Source organism: Thamnophis elegans, chromosome 17 (assembly GCF_009769535.1).
Source record: "Thamnophis elegans isolate rThaEle1 chromosome 17, rThaEle1.pri, whole genome shotgun sequence".
NCBI classification, from domain to species: Eukaryota; Metazoa; Chordata; class Lepidosauria; order Squamata; family Colubridae; genus Thamnophis; species Thamnophis elegans.
In genome coordinates, this window is record NC_045557.1 from 8558653 (window position 1) to 8566907 (window position 8255).

At 43.6% G+C, this 8255-nt stretch overlaps 1 long non-coding RNA gene across 1 annotated transcript; it reads left to right on the top strand.

Moving 5' to 3' along the window:
- Positions 1-3132: 3132 nt before the first annotated feature.
- LOC116519787 lies at positions 3133-8255 on the top strand. Its single transcript, XR_004256686.1, has 3 exons — positions 3133-3213; positions 5850-6013; positions 7790-8255. It is a non-coding gene; the product is annotated as an uncharacterized LOC116519787 (long non-coding RNA).

The window sequence follows — 8255 nt, forward strand, 5'->3', positions numbered from 1 at the left end:
TCTAAATTTCAGAGTCGATGGGTTCACACCACACTCCTCCCCAGCCTGCAAACCCTGAATTCAAGTGGGGTTAAACCAAGCCTGGCGAGCTACAGATAGTCCTTAACTTACAACATTTCAATTAGTGGCCCTTCCAAGTTACATCAGAATTGAAAAAAAACGTGACCCTTAGGATCTTTTTTCGCACTTAACGACCGTCGTAGCATCCCCACAACCAGGTGAATAAAGTTAAGATGCTTGGCCACTGTTTCATATTTATGACGGTCGCAGCATCCAAGGGGGAGGAGTGTCACGCGATCCCCTTTTGCGTCCTTCCGAAAAGCAAAGTCAAGGGGATAAGCTGGGTTCACTTAACAACTGGGCTACTCCCATATCAACGGCGGTGATTCACTTAACAACGGTGGCGTGAAAGGGGTCGAAATTCACCTAAGGCTTGGGTTTAACGCCGTTCGTAAGTTGAGGACTAGCTGTATCTCGCGAGTCCCAATTACTGGATGATGCAAACCGCCGAAAAGGGGACGAAACCCGAAAGCGGTGAAACACATCGCAAGGAAGTTGACTCAGAAGAGCGCGCACGGGCATACCAAGAGCGCCCTTTGTCGTACACATTGCTGGCCGTTTCCTTGAGGAGTATAAAAGCATTGCCGCTCTCTTTTTTCGGGGAGAGGGAACTCACCACAACCATCCGTTCTGTTTACGTCAAAAAGCTGGTCTAGAAATACTCACTTCTGCTTTCGGACCGCATAACGGATCCCGTTTTTGCGTCTATCCGGGTTTTAATCTGACGTTCAGCCTGGGAAACCTCGTTTTTTGGTTCAATTTTAAAAAAAATTGGCGTTGCACAAGCCGTGTGGTCTTGCCACTCCCAGAATCCCCCAGTCTGCAGGTTCGCTGCCGAGAATTCAGGGAGTAAAAATCCACAGAGTTGGAGCTGCTCAGACGAAGAAATCTGAAGATAGGACCGTATTTCCCCCGAAAATAAGACAGGGTCTTATTTTTTTGACCTCCTGAAATAAGCCTTATTTTCGGGGAGATCTTATTATTTTGGGGGTGCAGGAGACAAGCATGGTCACCTCCTGGCTGCTGCTGTGTTGCAATATTTGGGGGGGGCTTATTTTAGCGCATGCACTCAAAAGCCCGATCGGGCTTATTATCCGGGGAGGGCTGATTTTCGGGGAAACCAGGTAGAACTGCATTTCCCAGGGCTCCTGGCTAGTTTGGTCTCTAGCAAGGAATTCTGGGAAATGCGGTCTTGACACCCCTGTGGCAATCAGGGTTTGATGACCTCAAGATGCTTCCAGAGATAATATTAGAGAAGCCGGAAAATTCCTAGTGCCTGAAATTGAAACTTTTAGCTATTTCTGGGGAAGCGTAGGACAGAGTGCCTATTTATCCTCCTCTGTTGTTTATTCCCGTTCCTCAGGGTTATTCTTATTTCTGTTTTTTAATTAACAAACATGTAAAATACACACAGACAAAACCTAGACGTACATCACATTTACACAATACAATACGAACAGGAGCTTCCTGTTCTTTCTAATGGCAATTATCAATCGATACCGCTCACCTTATATTATTTCCCCTCCTATTGTATTTCATTTGGATGTCACCATTCGTAACCCTCCTATTTTACTCATAACTATTTATTTTTTGACTTTTGTTATATTCCTTCATTGATTCTTGTTTCTTTCCTCCATCCACCTATATACCATTTATCCCATATCTGGTAGAATTCTGATTCTTCTTTTCCCTGGATTTCTTTAGTTAGTTTGTCCATTTCGGGACAGTCCATAACCTTTCTTATTATTTCATCTTCGCTTGGAATTAATTTGTTTTTCCATTTCTGGGCAAAGGCAATCCTTGCCGCCGTAATTATATGTAGTATTAAATACTGGATTTCTTTTTTGTATTTCGGCAGACATTATTCCTAATTTTAAAAAAACTTCAGGTTTCCATTCTATTTTAACTCCTGTTATTGTCTCCAGCCAATTTTTGATCCTTTTCCAAAAAATTTTAGCCTCCTCACAGGTCCACCATAAATGGTAATATTATTTCAGACGCAATCTTTTCACTCCCTGCCGACTTCGAAGGAGAACAGCTGGCCGGAGGGGGTCTTGCTCGATTAATAAAAACTCAGCCTTGGTTCTCTGTAGAAGGAAAGGACATTTCTAATTCAATATCTTTTCTAACCCAAAGATTACACCCCGACACACACCTGCTCTTCTCTTTTTCCTCCCTCTCTGAAGGTGCCGCCTGCAGGGTTTACTCCTCCACAGAACTGCGAGGAAAATTAAATGTCTCTCTTTCAAGTAAACACAAGCCATCCTCGACTTACGACGACCACAAGCCGAGCCCCAAATGCCTGCTGCTAAGCGAGGCATTTGTTAAGTGAGCTTTGCCCCGTTTTATCGCCTTTCTGAAGGACGCGGTGGCTCAGGGGCTAAGACGCTCAGCTTGTTGACAGTTCGGTGGTTCAAATCCCCTAGCGCTGCGTAATGGAGTAAGCTCCCGTCACTTGTCCCAGCTTCTGCCAACCTAGCAGTTTAAAAGCATGTAAAAATGCAAGTAGAAAAATAGGAACCACCTTTGGTGGGAAGGGAGCAGAGTTCCGTGCGCCTTCGGCATTGAGTCATGCCGGCCACATGACCACGGAGACGTCTTCGGACACCACTGGCTCTTCGGCTTTGAAATGGAGATGAACACTGCCCCCTAGAGTCGGGAACGACTAGCACAGATGTGCGAGGGGAACCTTTACCTTTACCTTATCACCTTTCTTGGCACAGTTGTTAAGGGAATCACTGCGGTTGTTAAGTTAGTCACACGGTTGTTAAGCAAATCCAGCTTCCCCGTTGATTTGGCTGGTCCGAAAGTCGCAAAAGGGGATCTCGTGACAACAACACCCACCCACCCCCGGGGACACAGCAACCGTCATAAATACGAGTCCGTAGCCAAGCGTCTGAATTTTTAATCACGTGACAGTGGGGATGCTGCAACGGTCGTAAGTGTGAAAAACGGTCCTAGCCAAGTCACTTTTTCCAGTGTTGTTGTGAATTTGAATGGTCACTAAATGAACCATCGTAAGTCGAAGACTACAAATTGCTTATCTGCCTTTTTTTTTTTTTTTTTTTTGGTCCTCAGATATCACCTCCAATCAGACATTAGTGAGGCAAAGAGGGGGCTGCTTACAGATCTCGCAACACATCACCCTGGATGGTAATATGATAAATAATATGTTAATATCACAATATTATTAATATGTGAATATTACAATCCAATAGCTTTAGCGGGATTTTTTAAAGAAAAAAACGGGGTAACTTTTCTGCCAAAGCTTCATCTATGCAAAATGTTGGTTTGTTGCCTGAACTCTTGTTAGTCAGGTTGAATAAATTAAAAAAGCTATCAACTAGGTTTATAATAATACGTCCATTCTGCTAAAGCATAGCTTATTTCATTTCATTTATTGAATTTATAGGCCGCCCAATCCCGGAGGACTCCGGGCGGCTTACAGAAATGAAAAATATTAAAAAGGATTAAAACAATAAGATACAACAAGATTAAGAAAAAAACACAACATGCACCCAATCAAAGGGGGGCTCGACCCTGGTTATATCCTGGTTTTGTTGACTAAACCATGATGGCTAAAAATTGACCTATGATGTTAAGCCAGGATAGTGTGTTACGACAGGTTGAAAAGGCAGATTAAAAGTAAAAAACATGTTAGATTAAAAATAGGTTAGAAAAGCAGCATACACACTATAGTATGTTTTTTTTTTAATTACCTATGATAGTCGCCCAGGATAGTGTGTTACAACAGGTTGAAAAAGTAGGTTAAATTTTTTTAAAAATGCATTAGGTTAGAAATAGGTTAGAGGAGAGTAAATACAGTATGTTGTTGTTGTTGTTTAATTTACCTATGAACTTTGGTGAGGATCGTATGTTACAACAGATTGAAAAAGTAGGTTAAAAATAAAAAAATGCATTAGATTAAAAATAGGTTAGAAAAGCAGAAAATAGAGTATGTTTTTTTTTTTTAAATTACCTGTGAAGTTTGGTCAGGATAGTGTGTTACAACATGATGAAAAAGGAGGTTAAAAATACAAAAGTAGATTAGATTAAAAATAGGTTTTAAAAAAAACAGAAAACATGGTATGTTTAAAAAAAACAGGTTAAAAGAATAAAAATACAGTAGGTTAAAAAATGGACTAAAAATTAAAAAATTCCTTGGTTTACAAAATAGATTGAAAAGTTAAAAAAAACAAAAACAGTGGGTTAAAAATAAAAAATACAGTACCTTAAAATGGGCTAAAAGATAAAATACTTTGGGTTAAAAATATAGGTTGAAAGTAAAAAAAAAATACAGTGGATTAAAAAATAAAGTAAAAATATATAATGAGTTAAAATAGGCTAAGTGTAAAAAAATACGTTAGGTTAAAAAATAATAGTAAAAACGAATGCAGGGAGTTAAAAAATACGGTAAAAAGTGAAAAATACGGCAGATTAAAAAATAGGTTTAAAAAGTAACTATGCCCCCTAGTGGCTGAGGTTGCACATTAATCCTGGCTTCTGGAAATGCTACAGAGAGCCGTTTTCCCATTGAGCTGAACTGGAATTAGAAACTAGGCATAGGGCAGGAATGAAGAATTTCAGAATAAGAGAACTGGAAGGGGCCTTGGAGGTCTTCTAGTCCGACCCCCCTGCTCAAGCAGGAGTGCCTTACAGGATTTGGACGATAATTCTCTTTCTCCCCAACTCAAATGTTGTTGTTACGGGACAAACGATGAGGGAGCACAACAGACCATGCTCTTGAGTTGTACAAAATCAAATTGCAATATCAATATCAAGAGCCGAGGTGGCGCAGTGGTTAAATGCAGCACTGCAGGCTACTGCTAGATCAGCAGTTCAGCGGTTCAAATCTCACCGGCTCAGGGTTGACTCAGCCTTCCATCCTTCCGAGGTGGGTAAAATGAGGACCCAGATTGTTGGGGGCAATATGCTGACTCTCTGTAAACCGCTTAGAGAGGGCTGAAAGCCCTATGAAGCGGTATATAAGTCTACTGCTATTGCTATTGCTATAAAATCTAATATATAATACGATTAAGGATGTAAAATTCCAGAAAAATATTTGTCCAAGTTATTCTAAAAAACCTTTTTGGAAGGAAGGAAGGAAGGAAGGAAGGAAGGAAGGAAGGAAGGAAGGAAGGAAGGAAGGAAGGAAGGAAGGAAGGAAAGAAAGAAGGAATAACAGAGTTGGAAGGGACCTTGGAGGTCTTCTAGTCCAACCCTCTGCTCAAGCAGGAGGCTCACTACCATTTCAGGCAAGTGATTGTCCAGTTTGTTTCTTAAAAACCTTCCTTTTTGGAAGGAAGGAAGACAGGAAGACAGGAAGGAAGGAAAGAGAGTGTTGGAAGGGACCTTGGAGGTCTTCTAGTCCAGCCCTCTGCTCAAGCAGGAGACCCTCTACCATTCCAGACAAATGATTGTCCAATCGCTTCTTTAAAAACCTTTTCTGGAAGGGAGGGAGGGATGGAGGAAGGAAGTAGAGAGAGAGAGAGATAGCAGATTAACTATCTGCTCTCTGCTGAAGGGAAGGGGAAGGAAGGAAGGAAGGAAGGAATAACAGAGTTGGAAGGGACCTTGGAGGTCTTCTAGTCCAACCCCACTGCTCAAGCTGGAGACCCTCTACCATTCCAGACAAATGGTTGTCCAGTTTCTTTTTGAAAAGGAACTATTATGTAAGTGTCGTGTATGAATCTGTTCATTTTTTCTTTCTTTCTTCCTTCCTTCCTTCCTTCCTTCCTTCCTTTCTTTTCTTTCTTTCTCTCTCTCTCCTCCCCTATCCCACCACCCAGATCTTGGCTGGCAGAATTGGGTGCTGAGCCCCACTTCCTTCACCTTCACCGAATGCCTGGGGTGCCATTGCCACCGAATCAAAGAAGACACGCAGCTGGATCTCTGGATTCTGGCCTGCGGCCTCCAGGAGCCAAGCCACCAAGGCCAGGTGGATGCCCAACAGGTAAAGCAGGGAATGGAGGAGCTGGCTGCTTCCTGGTGCAAAGAGCCAGGCAGATCTGGGGTTTCAATCCTGTGGCATACAGGTAGTTCTTGGCTTAGAACCCCAATTGGGCCCAAACTTTCTGTTGCTAAGTGACTCGAGGGCAGAGTGAATTTGGCCCCCGTGTTACGACCTTCCTTGCCCCAGTTATTAAGTGAACTGCTGCAGTTTTGAAGTGGGTAACACCGTTGTTTTAGTCTTCAAATTTTCTTGTATTAAAATTTTAAAAAAGGAAAAACTAGGAAATTAAGGGTGGGAAAGGGAGGTGTGTGCGAAATACAAGGGGAAAGAGAAAAAGAAAGAAGATTGACTTTCCAGGCACAGGACAAGATAAACACACTCCAGCCTCAACTTTCTTGCTTTTACATATTAATATATAACATTTCCATAACACCAAGTCTTTCTAATCAACAACACCAAAAACAAACTTCCCATTTTTTTTCCTTCACAAGCACAACTTCCAAGAGAAATATCCAAATAAGAACGTTATTTTTTCTCTTTAAATGAAATCTTCAATTTAACCATCCCTGCTTTCCCTTCCTTGCTATGGAAATAGTGTGTACGTTTCTATTTGCACCTACTAATCTTTGTGAGAAGGGACGGAGGTGGCTCAGCGGCTAAGGCACTGAGCTTGTCGATCAGAAAGGTCGGCAGTTTGGCGGTTCGAATCCCTAGCGCCGCATAACGGTGTGAGCCCCCGTGACTAGTCCCAGCTTCTGCCAACCTAGCAGTTCGAAAGCAGGTGACAAAATGCAAGTAGAAAAATAGGAGCCACCTTTGGTGGGAAGGGAGCAGCGTTCCGTGTGCCTTCGGGGGCGTTGAGTCACGCCAGCCACATGACCACGGAGACGTCTTCGGACAGCGCTGGCTCTTCGGCTTTGAAAGGGAGATGAGCACCGCCCCCTAGAGTCGGGAACGACTAGCACAGATGTGCAAGGGGAACTTTTACCTTTACATTTAATCTTTGTGAACTGTCACCATTTTTATTTACAAAATAGAAAAAGGGGGGAGGGGAAACCTTTCCCTCAAGGTACTAAACTTTTAAAAAACAGACCCACAAACAAATAAACAAACAAACACAAAAGCACTTTAAATGAAAACTTTCTAACACGTTATTTGATGTTAACATGCAGGTTTTAAATTTCAGTATTGCATTTAGCTCCCTCCTTCTAAACTACCCTTATACCGTGTTTCCCCAAAAATAAAACAGGGTCTTACTTTCGTTTGACCCCCGAAATAAGCGCTTGGGGTTATTTTCGGGGAGGCCTTATTATTTTTGGGGTGCAGGAGGCGTCAAGTGGGGTCACCGCACGGCAGCTGCTGCGTTGCAATATTTTCGGGGAGGGCTTATTTTATGCGCTCAAAAGCCCCAATTGGGCTTATTATCCAGGGAAGTCTTATTTTCAGGGAAACGGGGTAGTTACACCGTTGTTAAGTGAATCCAGCTTCCCCCTACACTTTGCTTGTCGGAAGGTCGCAAAAGGAGACCACACGACCCTGGGATACCGCAACCGTCATAAATACAAGTCAGTTGCCCAGCGTTTTAAGTTTTGATCACCTGACCAAGGGGACGCCGGAACAGTCGTAAGGGTGAAAAGCCGTCGTAAGTCACTTGTGCTGCTGTAACTTCCAACGGCCACTCAACGAAGGGTTGTATGCCAGAGACTACCTGTAGAGGTGCCAGATGGCGTTGGGGAGACCCCCGAATTCACCCCACTTTTTCCTTTCTTCCGCCAGAGACGCTGCTGTCGACCCCGAAAAACCCCACTCCCCTTTCTCTTCCTGAAAGAAGACGGCTCCTTGAATCTCCAGACGGTCCGCCTGGCCCACGATTGTCACTGCTGACCCTGAGCTGAGACACACACACACACCCGAGACCCTCACCCAGCCCCCCCTGCACGGGGAGAGGGGGTACGGTCAGCAAGCATCCCCTCTCTTGTCAGGGAGAGCATCGCTGGGGAGGGAAGGCAAAAACAAACTTTTTCAATGTTGTTGTCACCTTTTTAAACACACAAAAGTAGTCCTTGGGGCGGGCTGCGAGAGCCCCTTTTCTACAGCCCCCCCCCCAATTGCAAACACCAGCACTGCTGCACCGCTAAACTGCTCGGAACAAGGTGTACTAGGCATCCCGGGAGTTGTGGTTTGGAGAAGGCGGGTTGTGGAAGGTGGGTGCCAGCTTGCTTTAAGAGGGGTGGGCTTCAAC